The sequence below is a fragment of the Pleurodeles waltl genome, chromosome 4_1, assembly GCF_031143425.1.
Source record: "Pleurodeles waltl isolate 20211129_DDA chromosome 4_1, aPleWal1.hap1.20221129, whole genome shotgun sequence".
Classification (NCBI taxonomy): Eukaryota; Metazoa; Chordata; class Amphibia; order Caudata; family Salamandridae; genus Pleurodeles; species Pleurodeles waltl.
In genome coordinates this window covers 719,887,150-719,911,652 of record NC_090442.1, presented here as the reverse complement: position 1 = coordinate 719,911,652, position 24,503 = coordinate 719,887,150, and positions in this window count along the sequence as shown.

Here is a 24,503-nt window from a genome sequence, read left to right as displayed (position 1 = left end):
CTAATCCAATCGCACTTTACACGGTCTTTACATCTCCTCCAGGAATTCCACAAATCCCAGTTAGATTCAACTATTTCAAAATACAAGCAGAAGTGCTGTTTAATTCTTTTGAGAAATATCTAAGTCAATGCAGTTTATCATCAAGTACAGAAAGTAATTGTAATTTTTTTTACTGGATTAACTAGTTGGGGATACCTTCCTAAACCGTTCCCCTTCCTCTTGCTGTGGTTGCCATTGATTATAATTCGTGGCTTCTGCATAAAATAAGGATACTATTCTGCTCCCATATAAGTACATGAACCTCACAGGTTGACTGGCTCAAGAGCATATTTATGCTAGAGCAGAATGGAGAGCCTCAACGCATCCTTATCTTTTGGTACTCAGACTTTAGGTAAGTTTCAGGCAGATTTAGAGGTCTAAAGAGCAGAGAATGCTGCTCAGTAGAAAACCTTACTTGGGCATGCAATCTTCACAGTAGACTACCTGACCTAAAATGGGTTATCTGAGCCTTACATTACCACCAGTCCACAGTGTATATGTAAGGGAAGAGGGAAAGCTTACTGACAAAGCAGAAGAAAGGAAGCTACAGACAGACTAGCACAAACAGACAATTTGAAGTAAAATACAGAAACTTGAAATATAGAAAATAAGTAACAAGGATAGTGCAGGGATAAGAAGAATTCAGGAAACTGACAAAACGAAGAGGAGTTGGAAAATAATTAGGCCTGGGTGGAGTGCACATATTTGTGCTATGCGGAACACCGTGAAGTAGCAAAAACCTCTGCTGCACTACGCGGAGTTCCGCTAGCGGGCGGAGTTCTCCGTTGTGCCTGTTCGCATTGAATTTGACGTCACATGCAACATGAAGTACGTACTCGTGTTCAAAATCTCACAGGAACAGCACCAAACGGTTTGCAAGGCTGTGTCCATCTTGCTTTTCACTCTATTTATGGTGCTGGGACTTTTACTTATAACTGCCCTCAATCTTTGCAATCGTCTACCACATACTTCGTCTACCCCTATGTTTTGTTTTTTGTGACTCTTTGAGGCATATTTATACTCCGTTTGCGGCGGAATTGCGTCGTTTTTTTTACGCAATTTCGACGCAAAACTAACTCCATATTTATACTTTGGCGTTAGACGCATCTAGCGCCAAAGTCCATGGAGTTAGCGTCATTTTTTTGCGTGGACACCTACTTTGCGTTAATTATATGCAAGGTAGGCGTTCCCGTCTAAAAAATCGACTCCGAGGCATGTGCGTCGGATTTATACTCCCGGGCAAAAATCACGCCCGGGAGTGGGCGGGTCAAAAAAAATGACGTACGGCCGCTTTTGCGCCGTTTTCTAGCGCCTGCAAAAGGCAGGCGTTAAGGGACCTGTGGGCTCTGAAGGAGCCCAGAGGTGCCCTCCCATGCCCCCAGGGATACCCCCTGTCACCCTTGCCCACCCCAGGAGGACAGCCAAGGCTGGAGGGACCCATCCCAGGGACATTAAGGTAAGTTCAGGTAAGTATTTTTTTAAAACTTTTTTGTGGCATAGGGGGGCCTGATTTGTGCCCCCCTACATGCCACTATGCCCAATGACCATGCCCAGGGGACATAAGTCCCCTGGGCATGGCCATTGGGCAAGGGGGCATGACTCCTGTCTTTGCTAAGACAGGAGTCATTTCTATGGGGGTTGGGAGTGAAAAAAAATGGCGCAAATCGGGTTGAGGCGAAAAAATTGCCTCAACCTGACTTGCCCCATTTCTTGACGCCCAAGCCCCATATCCCCCTACGCCGGCGCTGCCTGGTGTACGTCGTTTGTTTTAACGCACACCAGACGGCGCCGGCGGCTAACGCCGGCTAACGTCATTCAATAAATACGGCGCCCGCATGGCGCTTCAGAATGGCGTTAGCCTGCGCTAATTTTTTTGACTCAAAACTGCGTTGGCGCAGTTTTGCGTCAAAAAGTATAAATATGGGCCTTTGTATTTTTGTTTATTTTTCCCTTTTCCCTCTTTTTCCTCCTGTTTCCTTTTCTTTTCTCCGACACTAGCCACCCAACACCACGGCAGAGCAGCAGAGGGGCAACAGTGGGCACCTGCCTTGTGGGCAACTCCACCGTCAAGCCGTGTAGACTCTCCCAATCTTCAGCGAGGAGGAGGTGGCAGCACTTGTTTTTTATGTGTATTGCCACTTCTCCATGCTGGCAGCAGGCGGCAGGCCTGGGTGTGGTTATACCCTGTGGTAGCATCAGCAGCGCTGGGCTAGGGTGCGGTGGTTGGTCGGGGCCGCGACTAAGGTCCAGAGCACCACCCAGCAGCTGAAGCACCCCAGGGTGGATATTATCAACCGCAAGCAGGACCTGCTTGACCTGCTAGGCGTGGAGATCCCTGGGCTTCTTGAGTATTATATTTTTATTGTGTATGTGTTCTACAATGATAACTTTTTTCCAAATACCACGCAGCTTACACTCAGAGGTAAGTTATGTTTAGTTTACGTTAGTTTATTATCTATTATGTGATCCAGCCAGAGCTAGCCAGGTGTTCAGTGATACATCATTGATTTTATACTCGTACGTAGGCACTTGCTTTGGCTGATAATTTAAGAAGCAATAGCTTCTCCTAACTGAATAGTGACATCAGTGAGATAGCATTCTCTGCAAATTTATGTAGCACGTACAGTCCCAAACAATTTCACTTTGACGCAAGTATGCATGCATTGTAAAAAAGGGGAACTGAGTTGGTTCATCAAGGAATTTGAGAAACAAGAATAAAATTAAATATCATTCATTGCAATGCATGAGTTCTAAGTGTAGATTTTCTTAAGGAAATTTGAAATAGGGATTATAGGAGTATAGCCAACTCAACAATAGTTGATCATACTAGTATAGTACCATTGGCGATCTGATTTAAGTATGTTATTAATGCATTTGGCTGTTATATAATAATTTTGTGGAGATTAACAGTACCACTAATGTATTTTTTAATTTTCATCAGTACCCAAGGACAAGAAGAAAGGTACTGCACCGGTGAATCAGGCAGGAGCTGGCGAGGTGCGGACCACCAGCGCCGATGATGATGGTTCTGCTCATCCCAGTAAGTCCTATGATTTAATATTAATATTATTATTTCCCTAACTTTTACCTCTTCCCTTGTTTAATTTTTCTATACTGTCTCCCTTTTTTCTAGCTCCCCTGTCCAAGTTTTGTTTAATTTATCAATTAATTACATGCATTATCTTTTTTTTCTGTCTTTCATTGACCATTTTGTATTACACCCCTTTGAGGCTCCTCAATGATTCTGAGTCATCATCAATCATAGGCTATAGCTTAGCCCCTCTATTACGTGAAGCTTTCATTTGGCTTGTCTGCACTTCTATTATACGAAGCTTGTGATTGGCTTGTCTACCTGGCTTTTCTAACATTCCAACAAAATGCCCAGAGTGATATTTTTGACAGAAGATACTGCAATGCCAACCAAACTGTAACAATGGTGGTTGCATTTTTTATTTTAAAAATTAAGAATGGGATCTTGCATCTAAAAACTATACTGTTTTTCTATAGCCACACCAACCACCAGTGGAGTAGGAGGAGATGGATCAAGTTACACTACTGCAGGAGCAGATGGAGCAGGGGGAGATGCGGAGGCAGGGAAGGTTGCTGGTAAGTCAAATTGCTTGCTTATTGACAATTACTGTTACTCACTTGCTACAAGGGTGTTTTCGCGGCTGGATTCATGAACCCCCTTCATTACAGCTACAGCAATGGTTGGGTTACTTATGGCCTCATCTATCTGCAACTCAGCAAAGGCACACATAGGTGGTCATTACAAACCTGGCAGATGGTGTTAAAGCGGTGGTAAGACCGCCAACAGGCCGGCGGTAAAAAAAAAGCAATTGCGACCGTGGCGGAAACCACCAGCAAAGACAGACACTTTAACACTCCGACCGCCACGGCGGTACAAACAAACAGCGTGGCGGTCACCGCCAACAGACAGGCGGGAGACAATTACCGCCCACACTACTACAACACACCAATCCGCCACCTTTTCCGGGGCGGATTCACCACGGATAAAAACACGGCGGAAACAGGAATTCCGAAGGGAAAACGCTCACCTCTACACACCCCACGAGGAACGAGGACATCATGGACCCGGAACTCCAAATTCTACCTGCGATAGTCTTCCTGCTCCTCTACCAGGAGCACGAACGCCGGCGGCGAAGACCACGGTGAGTACTTTACCTACGAAACAGGGGAGGGGGGAGTGAAAAAACAGGGACACACACACGCAACACCCCCACCCTCACCCACTACAACACACCCACTAATGCATATTGATACATCACAGTTAGACCCCCCCAGCCCCCCGGAAGAATGCAAAGACAATAGAAAATGAGTGTAACCATTGTAATATATTAAAATCATGTAGGCAAAAATATATATATATACACCATTTACAAAATATATACCAAGCATAGTAATCCAGGCAGTGCTCCAATTAAGTCCGTGGAACACTTGTCCCACACGGAATGGGCGAGGCCCACACAAGATCCCCAACCATGACGGAGAGAACACTGCAGGGGCATCAGAGAGCAACAAAACATGCACCTCAGGGGGAGGGAAAGGGGGGGCACCTCAGCCGGTTGAGTGCACGACCACAAATCCATGAGGGGGCCACATGCCCACTGTACAATCCTGGGGAGTGCAAAGCCACAGTCTCTCAAGTCTCTACAGTGGGTGGGTTGCCAACTGTTGCATCCTGGGGAGTGCAAAGCCACAGTCTATCAAGTCTCTACAGTGGGTGGGTTGCCCACTGTTCCATCCTGGGGAGTGCAAGCCACAGTCTCTCAAGTCTCACAAGTGGGTGGATCGCCCACTGTTCCATCCTGGGGAGTGCAAAGCCACAGTCTCTCAAGTCTATACAGTGGGTGGTTTGCCCACTGTTCCATCCTGGGGAATGCAAAGCCACAGTCTCTCAAGTGTATAACAGTCTCCACTGGTTCTGGAGGGGGCATGGTGCCCAGAGTGCTTCATCCTGCTAAGGACAGAGGTAGTGGATGGATCTCTCCACTGGTTCTGGAGGGGGCATGGTGCCCAGAGTGCTTCATCCTGCTAAGGACAGAGGTAATGGATGGATCTCTCCACTTGTTCTGGAGGTGGCACAGTGCCTAGAGTGCTTCATTCTGCCCGTGACAGACTCAGTAGCGTCAGTGCCCTTGGCGCTCATGGGCCAGCGGTGCATGAGATGGTGGTGCCCTGTTCAGCGGTGCTTGAGACGGTGGTGCCCTGTTCAGCGGTGCTTGAGGCGGCAGTGTCCTGTTCAGCAGTGCTTGAGACGGCGGTGCCCTGTTCAGCGGTGCTTGAGACGTCGGTGCCCTGTTCAGCGGTGCTTGAGACGGCGCTGCCCTGTTCAGCCGTGGTTGAGGCGGCGGTGCCCTGTGCAGCCGTGCTTGAGACGGCGGTGCCCTGTTCAGCGGTGCCTGAGACGGCGGTGCCCTGTTCAGCGGTGCTTGAGGCGGCGGTGCCCTGTTCAGCGGTGCTTGAGACGGAGGTGCCCTGCTCAGCAGTGCTTGAGACGGCGGTGCCCTGTTCAGCGGTGCTTGAGGCGGAGGTGCCCTGTTCAGCTGTGCTTGAGACGGAGATGCCCTGTTCAGCGGTGCCTGAGACGGCGGAGCCCTGTTCAGCGGTGCTTGAGACAGCGGTGCCCTGTTCAGCGGTGCTTGAGACGGCGGTGCCCTGTTTAGCGGTGCTTGAGACGGAGGTGCCCTGTTCAGCGGTGCTTGGGGTGGCGGTGCCCTGTTCAGCAGTGCTTGGAGTGGCGGTCTCCTTTGCAGTGACTCAGCTGCTGGTGGTCCTTCATGGCCCAGCGGGGCTTGTGCTGGCGGTGGCCTCCTGGACAGGTGGGGGGCTTGTGCTGGCGGTGGCCTCCTGGGCAGCTGGGCTGGTGCTGGCGGTGGCCTCCTGGGCAGCTGGGCTGGTGCTGGCGGTGGCCTCCTGGGCAGCTGGGCTTGTGCTGGCGGTGGCCTCCTGGGCAGCTGGGCTGGTGCTGGCGGTGGCCTCCTGGGAAGCTGGGCTTGTGTTGGCGGTGGCCTCATGGGCAGCTGGGCTGGTGCTGGCCTCCTAGGCAGCTGGGCTTGTGCTGCCGGTGGCCTCCTGGGCAGTTGGGATGATGGCGGTCTTCTCTGCCGTGCTGATCTTTTCAGACTTGCTGACCTTCTTGTGCCCCTTCCCCACCTTGGAAGGTGTCGCAGCTGACTCCACACTCCCACCTGTACCCCTGGGAGCGGCTTTTGTGGCTGGAATCTTCCCCCCTCCTGCCGGGCACTGGCCAACTTCTGATGCTTCACAGGTGGGGGACTGTCTGTGCTGTGGCTCCGTGCCACACTGGCTGCCCTGGTGGCCGGTGCACTTCATATTCTGGTGACTACAGGCACCACTGGTCCCGGAGATGTTGTGGCTGAGGTGCTAGTTCGGGACCTATGAGACGGATTGGGGTGGGGTAGGTGTGGGAAAAAGGTCAAGGTTGGACAGGAAACGTTTTTTCGACACACTGGGACGGGTAGCTGGAGGGGGTTTGGGAGTGGAAGAAGAGGTTGTGGTTGTAGGAGGTGTTTGTTTGCTAACTTTGGGTGAAGGTGCATGCGCTGGAGGCTGTCGTGAGGTGGATGGCTGTTGGGTGTGTGTGTGTCTGCGTTTGTGTATCTTCAGAGGGGGCGTCACAGACACACAGGGAGAGGACACAGGGGACGTGTGAATGGTAGTGGGGTGGTGACTGCACGTGAGCGGAGTGTGGTGGTGGGTGTGCTCGAGAGGGACGTAGTGGCTGTAGAGGTAGTGCATGCAGGTGTGAGTGTAGATGAGACAGGGAGGGAGGAGGGAGACGAGGAGGAGGGGGACACAGTGGAGGCAGTGGATGTTGCTATGCCTGCATGTGTGTGATGCTTGCGTGAGTGCCTGTGGGATGTGTGGTGCTTATGTTTGCCTGAGCTTCCCTTGGGTGTTGACATGTGTGCATGCTGGTCTGTAGGTGTGCTTGGGATAGGCTGAGGTACAGGGGATTGGGTCTGGGTGGAGGAAATTGGATGGGGGAGGCTAGAGACAGGGACAATGGCTGCCATCAGTGCTGAGGCCAGAGTCTGAAAAGCTCGCTGAAGGGCCGCCTGACCAGAATGAATGCCCTCCAGAAATGCATTTGTTTGTTGCAACTGCCTTTCTACACCCTGGATGGCATTCAAAATGGTAGACTGCCCAACAGTGAGAGACCTGAGGAGGTCAATGGCCTCCTCACTGAGAGCAGGCCGGGTGACTGGGGCAGGGGCTGAGGTGCCTGGGGCGAAAGTGATGCCCACCCTCCCGAGTGAGCGGGCACGGGGCGAAGGCTGAGGGGATGCTGGGAGGGCGGTGCTGGAAAGGGGGGTGGCGGCTGTACCTGTAGATGGGGGTGGCACAGATGTTGCCGCCACCACAAGGGAGCTCCCATCAGAGGACGAGTCTGTGTCACTGGTCTCAGCTCCTGTCCCCGCAGTGGAGCTCCCCTCGCCCTCCGTCCCACTGGTGAAGTCCGATTCCGTAGTGTGGCCCTCCATGGCCATGTGGGATGCAGCCCCCTGGTGCTCCGGTGCCATTGCTCCTCCGCCTGATGGTGCTAATGCACACAAGAACAGGGAGACCACAAAAAGCGGGGTGACGACAGAAGAAAGACATGTTGAGTGCATGCATTATCGCTACCGTTGGCAGATATGACAGGCACTATGCCGCGCTGTTGGGCTCCACTGTTCAATTCCTGGGAAATGGCCTACAATGGCCTACGACATCTGCACACATAGATGACACAGGGGCATGACTAGGTGTACTTGACACTCTACAGAGGTGGGGTGGGGTGCCACATGGCCTGCCTTACGGAGGGACCTTGCCTACGGAATTTGCCCTGGCCTAGGGAAACCCACAGCCCACCTCCCCCACCCAGATCCCTCCACTGCGCGCAAAGTCAGCAGAATGCGAGTGTACTCACCCCCTTGTGGCTGCTGTGATGCCCTCAAGCGCCCATCCAACTCCGGGTAACTCCGGGTACGCCACAGCCAGGATCCTGAACATCAAGGGGGTCATGGTGCGACGGGCACCCCTCCCACATTTGGAGGCCATCCCCAGCTGAGCCTCCGCCGTCTTCTTGCTCCAGCTGCGAATGTCCTCCCATCTTTTCCGGCAGTGGGTGCTCCGTCTGTGGTAGACCCCCAGGGTCGGGACGTCCTTGGCGATGGCACACCAAATATCTTTTTTCTGGTGGGCGCTGACCGACATGAGTTGTACAGGGGGAAGAGAAACTTATTACCAACTGCACCGTCAAAGTGATTGGCCCCCATCCCTACCCTTGCCATGTGGCACATACACTCACCGTCGTTTCTGCACGCCGCACTCTCCCCCCTTCCTTCTTAAATCCACCCCTCTCCACACAGGCATAGCCCATTCATCATGCTCCCAGTGTACTTACCTGTTGGTCTGGAGGACCGTAGAGTAGCGTGTACTGGGGGAGGACCCCGTCCACGAGTTTCTCCAGCTCCTCCGATGTGAAGGAAGGGGCCCTTTCCCCAGACACTCGAGCCATTGTCTCTTCCAGACCGAGGTCACAGCAGCACTTGCAGTGTAGGTCCTCTCCTGTCAAAGATTAGGTATCCATTGATTGTACAGATATAAAATGGCGGTCACGTCCGCGGCGGTGCGTACCGTCACCGCCGGCGTACATCGTCATTGGCTCCTGGGACCCATAGGGTCCAATGTTAACCAATGCAGCATTGCGCCACGGTCTTCGACCGCCTACCGCGACGGTGTACAACCCCAGCGCAGTTACCTCACATCCAATTGTCCCACTGTAGAGGTCAGGCAGCTGCCGTTTCAGGGGCCCACATGGCTTCATTTTCAACTGCGTCACACATACCTAGGCCTCAACTCAACACACATTCAGGCCACTTTTTGATTATGAATGGTGTTCTGTGTAAGCTGTGGGTACGTACCTCTGAGTTGTTTGACTCTGTGCTCGCTGTTGTCCTTCATAGGCACCGTCCACTGGGACATGTGAGGAGATGGCAACATCCTCCGGTGTACCGACCGTTGGTGGACCTGTCGACAATGGAGGAAAGACATGTGATAATCACATACAGGCTTGACCGTGCCACAATCCAGGAACTGTGTACCCAGTTGGAGCCAGACCTGATGTCAGCTATCCGCCATCCCACAGGAATCCCCCCTCAAGTGCAGGTGCTGTCAGTGCTCCATTTCCTTGCAAGTGGGTCATTTCAAACAACAGTGGCCATAGCATCAGGGATGTCCCAGCCTATGTTTTCCAACGTGTTGTCCAGAGTGTTGTCTGCCCTGCTGAAACACATGCGGAGCTACATCGTTTTCCCTCAGGTGGAGGATTTGCCTACAGTGAAAGGTGATTTCTATGCCCTGGGACATATCCCCAACATCACAGGTGCCATTGATGGGACACATGTGGCTTTGGTTTCCCCCCACAGGAGTGAACAGGTGTACAGAAACCGGAAGAGTTATCATTCGATAAATGTACAGATGGTATGTTTGGCAGACCAGTACATCTCCCATGTGAATGCCATGTTCCCTGGCTCAGTGCATGACACTTACATCCTGCGGAATAGCAGCATCCCTTATGTGATGGGTCAACTCCAGAGGCACCGTGTGTGGCTATTAGGTGAGCACCTGGAGGCAAGTCAGTGGGAATGGTTGTCTGGGTCTGGGGATATCCCTCCAGGTTAGTGCGTGTCTAACAGTGGTCCCTCACCATTTGCAGGTGACTCTGGTTACCCCAACCTGTCATGGCTACTGACTCCAGTGAGAAATCCCAGGACAAGGGCAGAGGAACGCTACAATGAGGCCCATAGGCGAACTAGGAGGGTGATCGAGCGGACCTTCGGCCTCCTGAAGGCCAGGTTCAGGTGCCTCCATATGACAGGTGGATCCTTATTCTACTCACCAAAGAAGGTGTGCCAGATCATTGTGGCCTGCTGTATGCTTCATAACTTGGCTTTGCGACGACAGGTGCCTTTTCTGCAGGAGGATGGTCGAGATGGCGGTGTTGTTGCAGCTGTGGAGCCTGTGGCCAGTGAAGACGAGGAAGCAGAAGAAGAAGACATGGACAACAGGGACTCAGTGATCCTGCAATATTTCCAGTGAGACACAGGTAAGAATACAAAACCTGCCTACTGCATGTACTTTAACACTACTACCTCTCTACTGTCTGTCGTTTTCACCCAGTGTATGGTCACTGAGTTGTCACTTTCCCTTACGATTTCACAGATGTGGGTCCCACTGTGTGACATCTGCTTTGACTCCTCATGGACTAGAGCTATGTGACATAGGTATGTTGACATTACAATTGAAAGAGCTTTTTGCCACAGTAATTGCTAATACACTATTCCGAAATCACAGACTGACTCCAGATTGTTTTGTGCTTCAAGGGTGTTTATTTTAGTGCTCAATCTTGGAGGGGGTTGCAAAATGGTGAGGGGTGATGGTGGAGGAATGTCCATGGCAGAGTCCAGTCTATTAGTCTCACAGGTGCATTGCCCAAATGGGCATAGGAAGTGGAGCTGGGGCAGTTTAAGTATGGACTGGGTGACAAAGTGGGACAGTAGGATGACATTCAGGGTGGTCTCATTTCTTGGCGGGGGTCTTGGAATCATTCTCTGTCTTTGTCCCGGATCTCAGGGACCGTTTGCGAGGTGGTTCTCCATCTGCAGGGGGTGGGGTGCTGGTGTGGTGGTCCTGTGGCGGTGCCTCCTGTCCACTAGCGCCGGCTGAGGTGGTGGACAGTTCATCGTCCATGCTAGTGTCAGGGGCCCCTTGTAGTGCCACAGTGTCCCTCCTGGTGTTGAGTACTTCCTTCAGCACCCCTACGATGGCGCACAGGGTGGAATTGATGGTTCTGAGTTCCTCCCTGAAGCCCATATACTGTTCCTCCTGCAGGCGCTGGGTCTCCTGAAACTTGGTCAGTACCATTGCCATCGTCTCCTGGGAGTGGTGGTAGGCTCCCTTGATGGAGGAGAGGGCCTTGTGGAGAGTGGGTTCCCTTGGCCTGTCTGCCCCCTGTCGCACAGCAGCCCTCCCAGTTCCTCTGTGATCCTGGGCCTCCGTCCCCTGGACTGTGTGCCCACTACCCCTGCCCCCAGGTCCTTGTTGTTGTTGGGGTGGTGGGTTAGCCTGGGTTCCCTGTAGTGGTGGACACACTGCTGATTGACGTGTTTGGGGACGGAGGTATGGGCCCGCTGGGTGGGCACTGTGCTGGTGTTTTCAGAGGGGGGAAACTCTGTAATGGCCTGTGACTGGGTGTGGGGAACCAACTGTCCCGAGGTCCCCGATGGGCCGGGCTGGTCATCTAGATCCAGTTGGACAGAGTTGCTGTCATCACTGTGGGCCTCTTCTGTTGGTGGTGTGGACATGTGTGGACCCTCTTGTCCGGTGACATTGGGTAGGGGTCCTGCAGGGGTATAAAAGCATGATTATTGCATCTGTGTGTGTCAAGGTGTGCAATGAGTGGGTGACCGTGTACCCCAGTGGTAGCATTCCTGTGTGGGACCTTTTGTGATGATGGTTTAGGGGGGTGTATGAGTATGTGTAGTGGGCCGGCTTTAGTGATCGGTGTCCAGGCTTTGTTGTTGCATGCAGGGCTTGGGGTTAGGATGTGTGGTTTGTGATGTTGGGACATTTGTGAGGAGTTAGAGTGATGGGGTGAGGGTGAGGGTGGGGGTATGTGCTGGCATGCAGGTAGGGTAGGGGATGTAATAGTTAAGATTTGACTTACCAGAGTCCCTTCCTCCACCTACTCCTGCGAGGCCCTCAGGATGCAGAATCGCCAAGACCTGCTCCTCCCATGTTGTTAGTTGTGGAGGAGGAGGTGGGGGGCCGCCGCCAGTCCGCTGAACCGCCAGGTGGTGTCTGGAGACCACGGAACGCACCTTCCCCCATAGGTCATTCCACCTCTTCCTGATATCCTCCCGATTTCTTGGGTGCTGTCCCACTGCGTTTACCCTGTCCACTATTCTTCGCCATAGCTCCATCTTCCTTGCAATTGAGGCGTGCTGCACTTGTGATCCGAATAGCTGTGGCTCTACCTGGATGATTTCCTCCACCATGACCCTGAGCTCCTCCTCCGAGAACCTGGGGTGTCTTTGCCGTGCCATGGGGTGGTGTAGGTGATGTGTGGGGTGGTGTGTGGGGTGATAAGTGTGCTGATATGTAGTTGGGTGTTGTGTGAGGTGCGTGGAAGTTATGTGGGTGATGGTGTTGTGTGCCTGTGGATGCTAGTGTTGTTGATGGTGGTGTCTCTCTCTGGCTTTCGTTCTTGATTTGTAGTCATAAGGGTTTGTGGGTGATGTGGGTGTGTGTTTTATATTGTATTGAGTGTATGGGAGTGGTGTGTGTATGTGTATCAGGTGTGTGTATTTCGAATTGTCCAATGTGGCTGCGTTTTGGAGATGTGTGTGTATTTTGAGCACGGCGGTGTGTACCGCCAATGGAATACCGCGGTTGAAAGACCGCCGCTTGGATTCATGGGTCGTGATAGTGTGGGCGTATTGCTGTTGGCGTGACGGTGGAGGTTTTGTTTTCGCCAGTTTATCACTGACCTTTGGTGTGGCGGACTTGTGTTGGTGTCTGAATTTTGGCAGATTCCGAGCTGTGGGTCGTAATAGTTGTGGCGGAATTCCGCGGCTGCGCCGGTGTGTTGGCGGTCTTCTGCACCGCGGTAAGCCGTTTTTACAGCCAATGTTGTTTTGAGGGCCATAATGTTTTGTAAAAATGATGACTTGATGTGAATGGGAAATAATGGAAGGTTAAAAGAAAAGGATGGGTGAATAGAGTGAAAAGAAAGGATGTGTGGGTGGATAAAAAGGATGTGTGGGTGAGTATTTGTATTGGGTAAATAGATGGATGGGTGAAAGGATGACTAAAAGAAAGGTTAGATATTGTAGGTATTGAATGGATGGATAATGGATTGTTATTTTGGGTGGAAGACTGGATGAGATAATCTAAAGCTTAAATCATGGTGGGTATGGGTGTATCCTGTGCATAGGAAGAAGAATGAAAGGTTGATTGAATAATTGCTTGGATGAATAAAGAAGGGAGCTCTTCTTTTGTGCATAGATCTGTGATGGCCCTTTGTGCTTCTATAGCGAAAGCTCTAACTACCTGCCTAATCCATCTCTCTCACTCTGCAGTAGTGTAGGTCAAGTTCCTTTACTTTACTTACTGCCCAGTGAATCAATTTGTTGAAAAGAATTTGTGATGGTGGGTGAGGCCAGTGAGGAAAGTGGGACTAGTAAGTGTCCAATTTGATTTCAAGTTTGGCATAGGGGATACTCTGTGATGAACGTGCCAAATCCAATCTATATAGCTCACTCCTTTCCCTGTAGTGCAGTGCATTGTTCCCCCACCATCTACTCATGGCAGGCAGGAAAATATATCTGCATTTTATACATGAGATGTGTGATGTATCTTATTTATTCATCTGCCTCTTTGGAGTCAGGGTAGAACCTTTAACTAAGTGAAAGGAATATGGGGAAGAGCAGGGCGATTGGAATTAAAGATAGATAATTGTCAGCTACAGCTGTCTGAGCTGCAGACAGTAGCAAGATACTTGAAGAGTTGGCTAGCATGCACCAATTAATTTGGCATAGCAACTTGTACTCCATGGTGCATAATGCCTTACTCATCATAATAATAGGTAATTATTTTTTTATTTTTCCACTAAATGTGTCTAATTAGTTACTAGAAAAGCCTTTAAAAGAAAATAATAAAAGTGTATCTTATGCTGCCTTAATTCTTTCAACCAGACAGTTAGTGCTTCTTATGTGAGTTTTGTGTAGGCAAACAAATAACATATTTCCCCTGTGGCCCTCCAAATCATAAATAATAATCACATCAAATCTCATCATCCCTAGGGGACCAGCAATGTAGTGCTATTGTGCCACCCACTATCTATCATTTGGACAAGTGATTGTTAAGACCATTGTTTACAATTTGTCTTTTGTTATTTTTCTTTTTCTTGATGTAGCCACTCCTGTCTGAAGACCACCACCAACTACGCAGGTGATAGTGGCCTGTCTGTGGCAGCACAGGAACATTTGTGAGGAGTACCAGTGCCTGGTGATCCTGGAGGAGGAAAAGGACAAAACAGCTTCCTCAGACCATGGACCCAGCAGAAGAGCATGCCAGCCCCCAGTCTCCTGGCCACTGCATCGCCGGTTCTGCTGCCAGCAGTCAGGGTTCCTCACTGCACCTGCTACTTCACCCTCCCGCTCCACCAGGGCATTTCAAAGGCACATCCTGCAGTGGATGGATCGGTTGGAAAGACAGCTAGCCAAGACAGAGCAGAGCATTGATCAGCTCCGGACCCATATAGACAGTCCCCTTTTTTAAGCCCTTTCTTAAATTTTTTTGTTTTGGTGGGAGCGGCTTGTTGGGGGTGGAGATGGTGGGGAGGGAGTTGGGATGGACTACTTTGGACTTTTCATTGCATTTTTTTGGAACAGGGTTATATTATGTTTGGGGAGAGGGGTGGGACTGTTGTGGGTGGAGAGGGAGGGTTTTACATTGGTGTTTTTGATTTTTAATTTGCACTGCTGTCTTTTAGTGTAGCATGTTATTTTTAATCTGCTAAAAGAAGTGTGTGTCATTTACTTAGACCCTAGCTCTATTGCCCTCTGCAACTATTATTGACCACTTGAAGATGATTGTTCTTACCTATTTTGCCCAGTACACACTGACAACATCTTCTTCCATAGGAGTAAAATACTAAGGCCCATATTTATACTTTTGATGCAAAACTGCGCCTACGCAGTTTTGCGTAAAAATATTACCACCAGCTAATGCCATTTCTTTGCGCTGTGCAGGCGTCAAATTTATACTTTGACACACGGCGGCGCAAACCACAGGTGTGAGTCATTTTTTTTTACTCAAACCATTGCGTCACGTCGTAAAGGAAAACAACGTTAACGCGACGAAAATGACTGTGAGCCGGTTTACAATGTCACAAACCGGATACGCGCCGTTTTTTGACGTAATTGCGTCAAAAAGCAATGCAAACACAGCAAAATGTGCAAAGGAGAGACAAAATAGATCCCAGATGCTTGCAAAGACCCCAGGAAGATGACAACAGACCAGGAACCATCCAGGGGGACCCACACAAGGCCCAGGACAGGGAGAAGAAGAAAAGAAAGAGTTGCTTCAGTGCAGAGGAGCAGGAAATTCTGGTGAAAGAGGTGACAGAACATCAGCACCAACTGTTTGTCACCTCAAAGTTGCCAATCAGTAGGAGAGAGGCAATATGGCAACAAATTGTTGACAAGATTAACAGTGTGGCAGAAGTACGGAGAACAGTCATCGAGTCCAAGAAACGCTGGCATGACTGCAAGTGCAGGACCAAGGAAAAGATGGCCAGGAACAGGAAGGCAGCTCTGCAGACTAGAGGTGGGAGTCCAGCACCGCAGGAGGCCCTGGACCACATGGAGGAGATGGTCACAGCCGTCATCCCTGAGGAGATCGTCACAGGGATACAAGGACAGGACAGCGCAGATGTCATTTGCCCTAATTTTTAGCTAACACACACTGTACAGCATGAATGGATGTGTATGAGTTTCCATAGAAATAAGTCACCAGGCTGAACATTGTACCAAATGATAGGTGTGAGTTATGTATACCATACTACATGAGTGTCACAAACTGCACTCGGCTTCTCACCTCTGGATGCAGGATTGGAGAAAACACCTGGTCTTCTGCTGGTTCTGGATAATCCCAGATAGGGGCGACCCTTTCTAGTAGCCACGGTGCCGCTTGTCAGAGAACACCTTAGCAGACCGTACCCTCCAGAAGGAGTCCCAGAGGAAAAACCCCTAGAAATGGGGAAAAAACCTCAAACAGGAACTCCTAAAAAAGAAGAAAAAAAACAGGACTTGAAAACAGGAAAAAAGGCAAAAATTATCCAACAGCGAAAGCAGGAACGACGAACAGGAGTGAAGAGCACTACCAAAAGGAAGTGTTTGCAACGCAAGGTAGAGCAAGACTGAGTGACTTATATACCTAGAAAAGAGGAAGTGACATCACAGGAAATGAAAACGACACCATCTTGAATTGGGAAAAGCCCAAAGAAAAGAATAGGAAAAAAAGATGTAGTATATAAGAAAAGGGCATGGTGAGAAATGAAAGCAGGAAGAAGACAACATGGACACCAGCAGGAATAATAAGGAAATGCAGTACACAGAAAACAAGAAAAAGACAAGAAAAAAGGCCACCACCGACAGAAGAGAAGAGAATGCCCTACAGTTGGTAAGAGCGACGTGACCGGGAGCGCAAAACACGCTTCCCGGAACGCGTCGCCAAAACGGCAAGAAAACGCAGGGGACGGCGTTCCGACAAGCGTCAGCGTGATCCGACTGCGGTCGGAAAAAGAGACGCTGCGACGAAGCGCAGCATTACAGTAGATCCCCTTCCGGAGGCCCCAGGTTTGTCAGAGTGACGGACAAAAAACACGCGAACCAAGCCGGGAGCATGGACGGAGGAAGCATCCTCCCAAGAGCAGTCACTGAGAGGGTAGCCCTTCCAGTGGACCACAAATTGCAGTCTGCACCGAAAAAATCGTGAATCACAAATTTCCTGTACTTCATATTCAGAATGGCCGTCTACAGAAAGAGGAGGAGGACGCTGGAATTGTCAGTGGTATGGATCAGGAACAAAGGGCTTTAATTGGGACACATGAAAAACTAGATGAACCCTCCAAGTATGAGGCAATCGCAGTCGCACAACAACAGGATTCAAGATTTGCACATTTATTTGCATTTATTGACAGAAAACCAGGAGGTTAGAAATCTGGAGGAAAGTCACACCTTGTGGCCTACTTGATACGAAGGTGCCGTTTGTCGATAACGATCCGCTTTATGTTTCATTGTTTGTTTAGAAGCTAAAAGAGTTGTATGAATTAGGCCCTGGATTTGGCAGGTCCAACGTGCAAAAGAAGTGACTGCAGGAACAAAAGAGGATTTACAGGGAACAGTAGACATGGCCCTAGGATGCAATCCATAGGTGCAATAAAAAGGTGTGGCCATGGTCGCACTATGAACTGTGTTATTATAGGAGAATTCGGCAAGGGCAAGAAACTCCGACCAATTACTTTGAGTGGCATTGCAGTAACATCTCAGATACTGTTAGAGTTCCTGATTCACTCGTTCAGTTTGACCATTCGTTTGTGGATGGAAACCAGAGGACAAGGATACCTCAATGTTTAACAAGGCACAAAAAGCTCTCCTGAATCGTGACACATACTGTGGCCCTCTGTCCGAAATGACCTCTTGCGGAAGACCATGGAGGTGAAAAATATCCTGCATGAATATGCAACTCATTTCAGGGGCTGTTGGTAACTTTTTCAAGGCTGTGAAATGTGCCATCTTGGTGAAGGAATCAACTGTTACCATGATTACGTGGTTACCAGAAGAGGATGGTAAGGAACATATGAAATCCATGGAAAGGGTACACCAAGGAGCTGGGGGAACCGGTAAAGGCTTTAATAAACCTGCTGGTTTAGTTCGGGATGTCTTGGTCTGGGCACATACTGGACATGCTGAAACATAGGATTCTGTATCTTTCTTAAGCGAAGGCCACAAAAATGATCGTTGCAGCAGCTCTTGGGTCTTCTTGATTCCTCGATGCCCGTCTATCGGGAAATCATGATACATTTGTAATGCCTCCATCTGAACTTTCTTAGTAGGTAAGAAAAGAGCCTTCTGATGATAGAAGTAATCATCTTTCTTCCGTAAGAAGGGTGTCACTTTATTCCATTCTGAAGTAGAAAGAAACTGGTACTCAGATTTAACACAGTCTTAAAAAGATTGAGTAGCTCCTATGATTCTACTAGACTCAATAATGTGTGGAGAGGAGATCTTAGCAACATCAGGATATCGATGGGATAAAGCATCTGCCACTAAATTCTGGGAGCCAGGTATGTAAGTTATCACGAAATCATACTGGCTAAAGGAGAAATCCCATCTTGCGTGGCGACTGTTGCGACACTGGAAACTTTGAAGACATTGTAGATTGCGGTGGTCAGTCCTGGCTTCGTAAGGCTCTCTGGAACCCATTAAAAAATGCTTCCATTCCTTACATGCTACTTTGAGAGCAAGTAATCCTCGTTCCAGTACTGAATAATTGAATTCTGCTTCTGTTAAAATATGAGAAAGATAGAAGATAGGATGTTCTAATCCATTGTTGTCTTGTTTGTGAAGCAGAACTGATCCTATGGCTCTGTTAGGGGCATCTGTCCCAACTATACATTTTTTGGTAATGTCAGGGTGTCGCAAAATGGGTGCTTGGGTGAAGGACTTCTTTAATTCTTGAAAAGCACATTCTGCATTTTCGGTCCAGAGGAAGCCCTTCTTCAGATTCTCTTTCTTAATTGTTTGGGTAATGAAACTTTGTAGGTAGACAAAGTTCTGAATAAACTGGCGATAGATGTTTGATAGCCCAAGGAAACATTGTGTTTCTTTTATTGACGATGGAGAAGGCCAATCTAGGATGGCTCTGACCTTGTCGGGGTCCATGGATATTCCGTGTTGATTGATACTGAATCCCAAATAATTCACTTCGGTCTTATGAAATTTGCACTTCTCTGGTTTACAAAATAACTGGTTCCTTTTAAGTCTTTCCAAGACCTGCAGTACATGTTCCGTATGTTGCTCAGGATTACGGGAATATATCAAGATATCATCCAGATAGATTACTACATATTGGTTTAATAAGTCGGAGAACACTGAATCCACGAATCGTTGGAAGACAGAAGGTGCATTTGTCAATCCGAAAGACATGACACTATACTCATAGTGTCCGAAAGGAGTATGGAAAGCTGTTTTCCATTCATCTCCTTCTTTGATTAGTAAGAGATGATCTGCACCCCTTAAATCTAATTTGGTGAACATCTTGGCTCCTTGGATGGCATCCAATATATCCTGAATTAAGGGTAAAGGGCAACAATCCTTACTTGTTATTTTATTGAGTCCATGACAGTGGACACATGGACCAGATCTTTCGTCTTCTTGGGGACGAAGAAAATAGGAGCCCCAGCAGGAGACGTAGAAGGAGCAATTAACCCGTTCTGTAGGTTGTCATCTAGGTATTCCTTGAGCACCTTCTTTTCTTGGTCTGTCAATGAATACATTCGACCAAAAGGTACGACTTCACCGGGAACCAATGGAATAGCACAGTCATAGATTCGATGAGGAGGTAGAATAGGATTACTGGGTTTCTGAAAGATTCCAATATATTCCTGATAACAATCTGGAACTCCCTGAATCATGTTTATGGTGTTAGTACTAACCTTAGTTGACTGACAAGACCTTTTAGGAGACCAATAGGAGTTAGTGGAATAACAGTTATGCTGACAAAACAAAGATGTTAAAGATATAGTTCTCGTTTCCCAATTGAAATAGGGGTTGTGCCGGGTTAACCAGGGTATTCCTAAAATCATCATGTGATTCGGTGGAGCTATAAGGTCAAAGGCAACATGTTCTTGGTGCCCCCCAAATGTCAGACAGAGTGTAGGAGTAGAGGCCACCACACGACCTGAGGTTAAAGGAGAGCCATCAACCGTGTGTACCTGCTCAGGGGTTTCTTTAGGAATACGTGGAATTCCCTTATTCGTAGCCCAGGTCTCATCCAAATAGATTCCACTGGCTCCTCAATCTATGAGCACTAGGAGATGTTCTTCCTGACCCTGTGAACTTTGTAACGTGACTGAGAGGATAAACAGGGTGGACATACTTTCTCTGGAGGAACATATCGATGGTACTTCAGCGCTTCCTGTCTACTTCCTCCTTACAGAGGATGGGAGTTGGCGCTTCCCGCAGGTCTTAAGGGACGAACAGGGCAACTACGAATCAGATGGCCAGCTTTACCACAATACAGACAAAGTCCCTTTCGTCTTCTATCCTCCCTTTCTGATTCAGTTAACGGACCGTGGACGAGATCAATCTGCATGGGTTCTTCAGTGGGGGGTGGAGAGGCTTCGGATGGGATATCGTCCGTTCGCCGACTGCTGGTACGAGAATGACCAGGCTGGTATGGAACTTACATTCTTCTTCTCTCCATCTTGTGCTCTCGTAGTCTATATTCAATGTTCATGACTTGATCCATCAATTCCTTTAAGGAATGGGCTGGAGTATAATGTACAGGTTCATCTTTAGTTTCTTCATGCAGACCTCGGCGGAACAAGGTTACAAAGGTGCGTTCCACCCAAGAGGTTTCGGCTGCCAACTGTTTGAAACAAGTTATATACTGCAGAACATCCTGATTGCCCTGCTGTATATCACATAAGGCCTCCTCAGCTGCTGCTTCCACCCCAGGTCTTTCAAACATCTGTTTGAAGAGAGTCAGGAAAGCAGGATAATTAGTCAGGACTGGATCTTCCGCAGAGACCAGAGGAGTCGCCCAAGCAAGTGCAGGAACAGACAATGCACTAATCAAATAGCCCCCCCTTAGCCTTATCAGAGGAAAATTGGAGTGGACGAAAGGCAAAGAAGACCGTTAAGACATCCAGAAACTCCCTTATCTGCAGAGAATCTCCTGAATATCGAGGACTAGCAGCAGATACAGGTGGTATATCCATTGACCGGGAAGACAGGACTTGTTGTAGTGCAGAGTTTTCAGCCCGTAATTGCTGTAACTCTTGAGCGTGTTGTTGGACTGTCTGCAGCATGGCTTGAGCATTTTCTGCCGCCTCTCCCTGTGGTCCTTCCATGGCTGCCTTGCAACGCGGAATCTTTTGGCGTTGCAATCTGTCATGAACTGCACTCGGCTTCTCACCTCTGAATGCAGGATTGGAGAAAACACCCGGTCTTCTACTGGTTCTGGATAATCCCAGATAGGGCCGACCCTTTCTAGTAGCCACGGTGCCGCTTGACAGAGAATGCCAAAGCAGACCTTACCCTCCAGAAGGAGTCCCAGAGGAAAAACCCCGAGAAATGGGGAAAAAAACCTCAAACAGGAACTCCTGAAAAAGAAGAAAAAAAGCAGGACTTGAAAACAGTAAAAAAGGCAAAAATTCTCCAAAAGCGAAAAACAGGAACAACGAACAGGAGTGAAGAGCACTACCAAAAGGAAGAGTTTGCAACACAAGGTAGAGCAAGACTGAGTGACTTATACACCAGAAAAGAGGAAGTGACATCACAGGAAATGAAAACGACACCACCTTGAATTGGAAAAAGCCCATAGAAAAGAATAGGAAAAAAGATGTAGTATATAAGAAAAGGGCATGCTGGGAAATGAAAACATGAAGAAGAAACATGGACACCAGCAGGAATACTAAGGAAATGCAGTACACAGAAAGCAAGAAAAAGAAAAGAAAAAAGACCACCACCGACAGAAGAGAAGAGAATGCATTAAAGTTGGTAAGGGCGATGCGACTGGGAGCGCAAAACACGCTTACCGGAACACGTCGCCAACGCGGCAAGAAAACGCAGGGGGCGGCGCTCCGACAAGCGGTAGCGCGATCCGACCACGGTCGGAAAAAGAGACGCCGCAACGAAGTGTGGCGTTAGAATGAGAGCATACTACCACTCACCTTATAAGGATTCGCTTGGACATCAGGCTGCAGGCAGACTTAACACAGTGTCCTCAATACCAAATCTGGTAGCAAAGTATGTGACATTGAAAACATCCATCACAAAATTACCACACTTTTAGATCCATAATAACCGTGAGTGGTGGGTACAATGGATGGCCGAATCTCAGCTAAGTAGCTTTGGTGTAACTGCCAATGTAACAGCTTAGTTGGGATATGGTTGCAGCATGGGACACAAATGCTAATACAAAAGAGACACTGTTCACTCATGCAAAGGCCCGGATCTACAAGCATTTGACACATACTGTAAAGGGTTACCTAAATATTTATTAAACAGTAAAAACAGAAGATAAAAGCAGGGGAAACACCTTACCTAACCTAAACTACTCTAACTACACATTACCCACAACTGTCCCTAACTAACCTAAGGCTAAACTTACTTATCAAATTTAATGAAACGATCTAAACATCAACCCACCACCCCCCTTATAAGACGGGACACATGGAGGACAACATATATATTTTTTTATATATATATATATATATATATATATATTTTTTTTAGACCAAAACCCAACATCGCCAACACATGATAAAAAACAGTTGTAAAAAGTATGATACCCTCACCCCCCACCTACTACTACTAACTAAACCAACAGCCTATACTAACCTAACACCAAACCCCCTAAACCCACTAATTTAAAGAACCAGGAAAGAGGAGGTAGGGGAGGGAATCATGGCTGAGTATAAGCCTACAAGTTGGCCCTCCGCAGGGTCTTTTTGATGGCACGCACCCTCTGATTCACTTGTGCCACCTCCTGCTGCAGCCTGGTCATTTTACGCAATACACGGTCCAAGTTCCGTTGCATCTGGGTAAAAGCTGCAGGGTCTATGACTGCCGCAGGGGTGGTCTGGGTGCCAGTGGAGGAAGTATGGGCCCTTGTCGGTGGCATGTCTGTAGGAGAAGGTGAAGGTGGTGCTGTGACAGGTCCTGGAGCTGTGGATGTTGATGGTCCAGCAAAGGTCCCTGCTAATGTTGGTGCCACCTGGGTGGTAGTGGTGGTGCTGGTGGTGGTGGCTGTGGTGGACACGGAAGGGCCCTCTTGGGCAAATGCCCTCCATACTCTGGAGGCTCTTTCATGGCGATAACACCTTGCCATGTTGCGGAACCCAAACTCCACATCCAGAATGTGGCGGTAACGCATTGCCTGGCGCTGAAACTCTCGAATCTGGATGGGAGTCATATTGGCAGCTGTTAGGCCAAATAGAAAACCAAACATTAGGTACTTCATTGTGTGAAATGGCTCAAGAAGTAAATCAGACAATATATCTAATGTACCTGAAACAGCCCATATCATCATTCAGATCACTGATTGTCCCTGTGGCAGTACATGCCAAGCCAGCCTACACATGTCCTATCATCAAACAGCACATCAAAACCCTAAAAGATGGATAACAACTGGATTGACTTTGGCATAATTGTTCAGCCATTTGTCAGGTAACAATCATGCTGCAAATCCTCCACCACTGACAGGCCAACAAATTACTATGTTCTTGATGACAATCTAGAACTACAAGATCTGCGAGTTGTAAATGGAATTGCCAGGATAGAATGCAGTTGCTAATCATGAGTGGGTATCCTAGGTTTGGACAAGTGATTCACAGTTTTACAATGTTTGTGTACTAAAATTGGATCAGTCCTAGCTACAATATTCGCAACCCTATGCCTGTGCCTTAGGGGGGGGTGGACAAACAACAAATTATTTCAAACAACAAGGACACCCAGGAAGCTTTGGAAAGCTGAACATGGGTTTGGCCAGCACACCACAGGTAAGGAGGAAGTCTGACTAGGATACACCCAAATCTTGGACAATCCCATCAACACTTATCTTTGGAAATGCAGACCATTGTCAACATCATTTCCTACCAATAACCCATGACTTACAACAAACAGATAGATGCAAGCACACCTCTGGCCATGAGCTGCATGCACACCTAGGCCATTGTACTCAAGTGCCACATACTCGTAGCACAAAATGTGGAGCTATATGCTTCTAGGAAGTGAAACATACATTCAAACATGTTCATTAGTGAATAGGGAAGCTAAAGTCTGTGGGTAAGACTTTGGCATCCCTATTCTGGGATATTCAGGGTCTGACTGGTTGACTAAACCACTAATATGGTCCACTGCTACATTTTCTGATTTCAAGTTTTATCCACATAACTCATCCCTATTCACATTGCCGTGCCTATAGGACTGACCTACAATCCCAAATTATGACAATACGATAAGGATTGGCCGACTCAAATATGGGGAAAAAATGATACCCCACTCAAGGAACAAAACCGATCATTGACCAGCGCATCACACCTTGGTTTGTGTCCAACACACAGGAGTCAATCACACATCATCAGCAAACACAAAACAGAACAGAAATATCAACACTTACTGGAGATGTCTGGGTCCGCAAATCGAGCCACCTCTCCAATAGTGTAGGGTGCAGGTCCACCTCTAAGGCATGGAAGGGAGAAATGTCCTCAATGTCTGTGCACTGTACAACACTTCCAAATACAAATACTATGTGTAATATTAACTCAGAAAGTCAAGCCTCTCAGACATGATGATACTGCATCCTACATACCACTGCAAACATGTGCAGAGCCGGGGACTCCAGTGAGTGAGACACACATATCTGCACACATGCAGTGGCCCTAACTATCATGTGGTGGCAAACATGCTCCTTCATTAGTTAGCAGACTAATTCATGGAGTGTATTCCCCTCATCATGTGTATCCATGAGAGACATGCAAAGCCACTTTCCGTGAGGACTGCAATACCAGTCACCCAAACATTGTGACTAAGACCAATTTAAGAGACACAGGTACAATGTACAGAGGGCCACGGACAGTT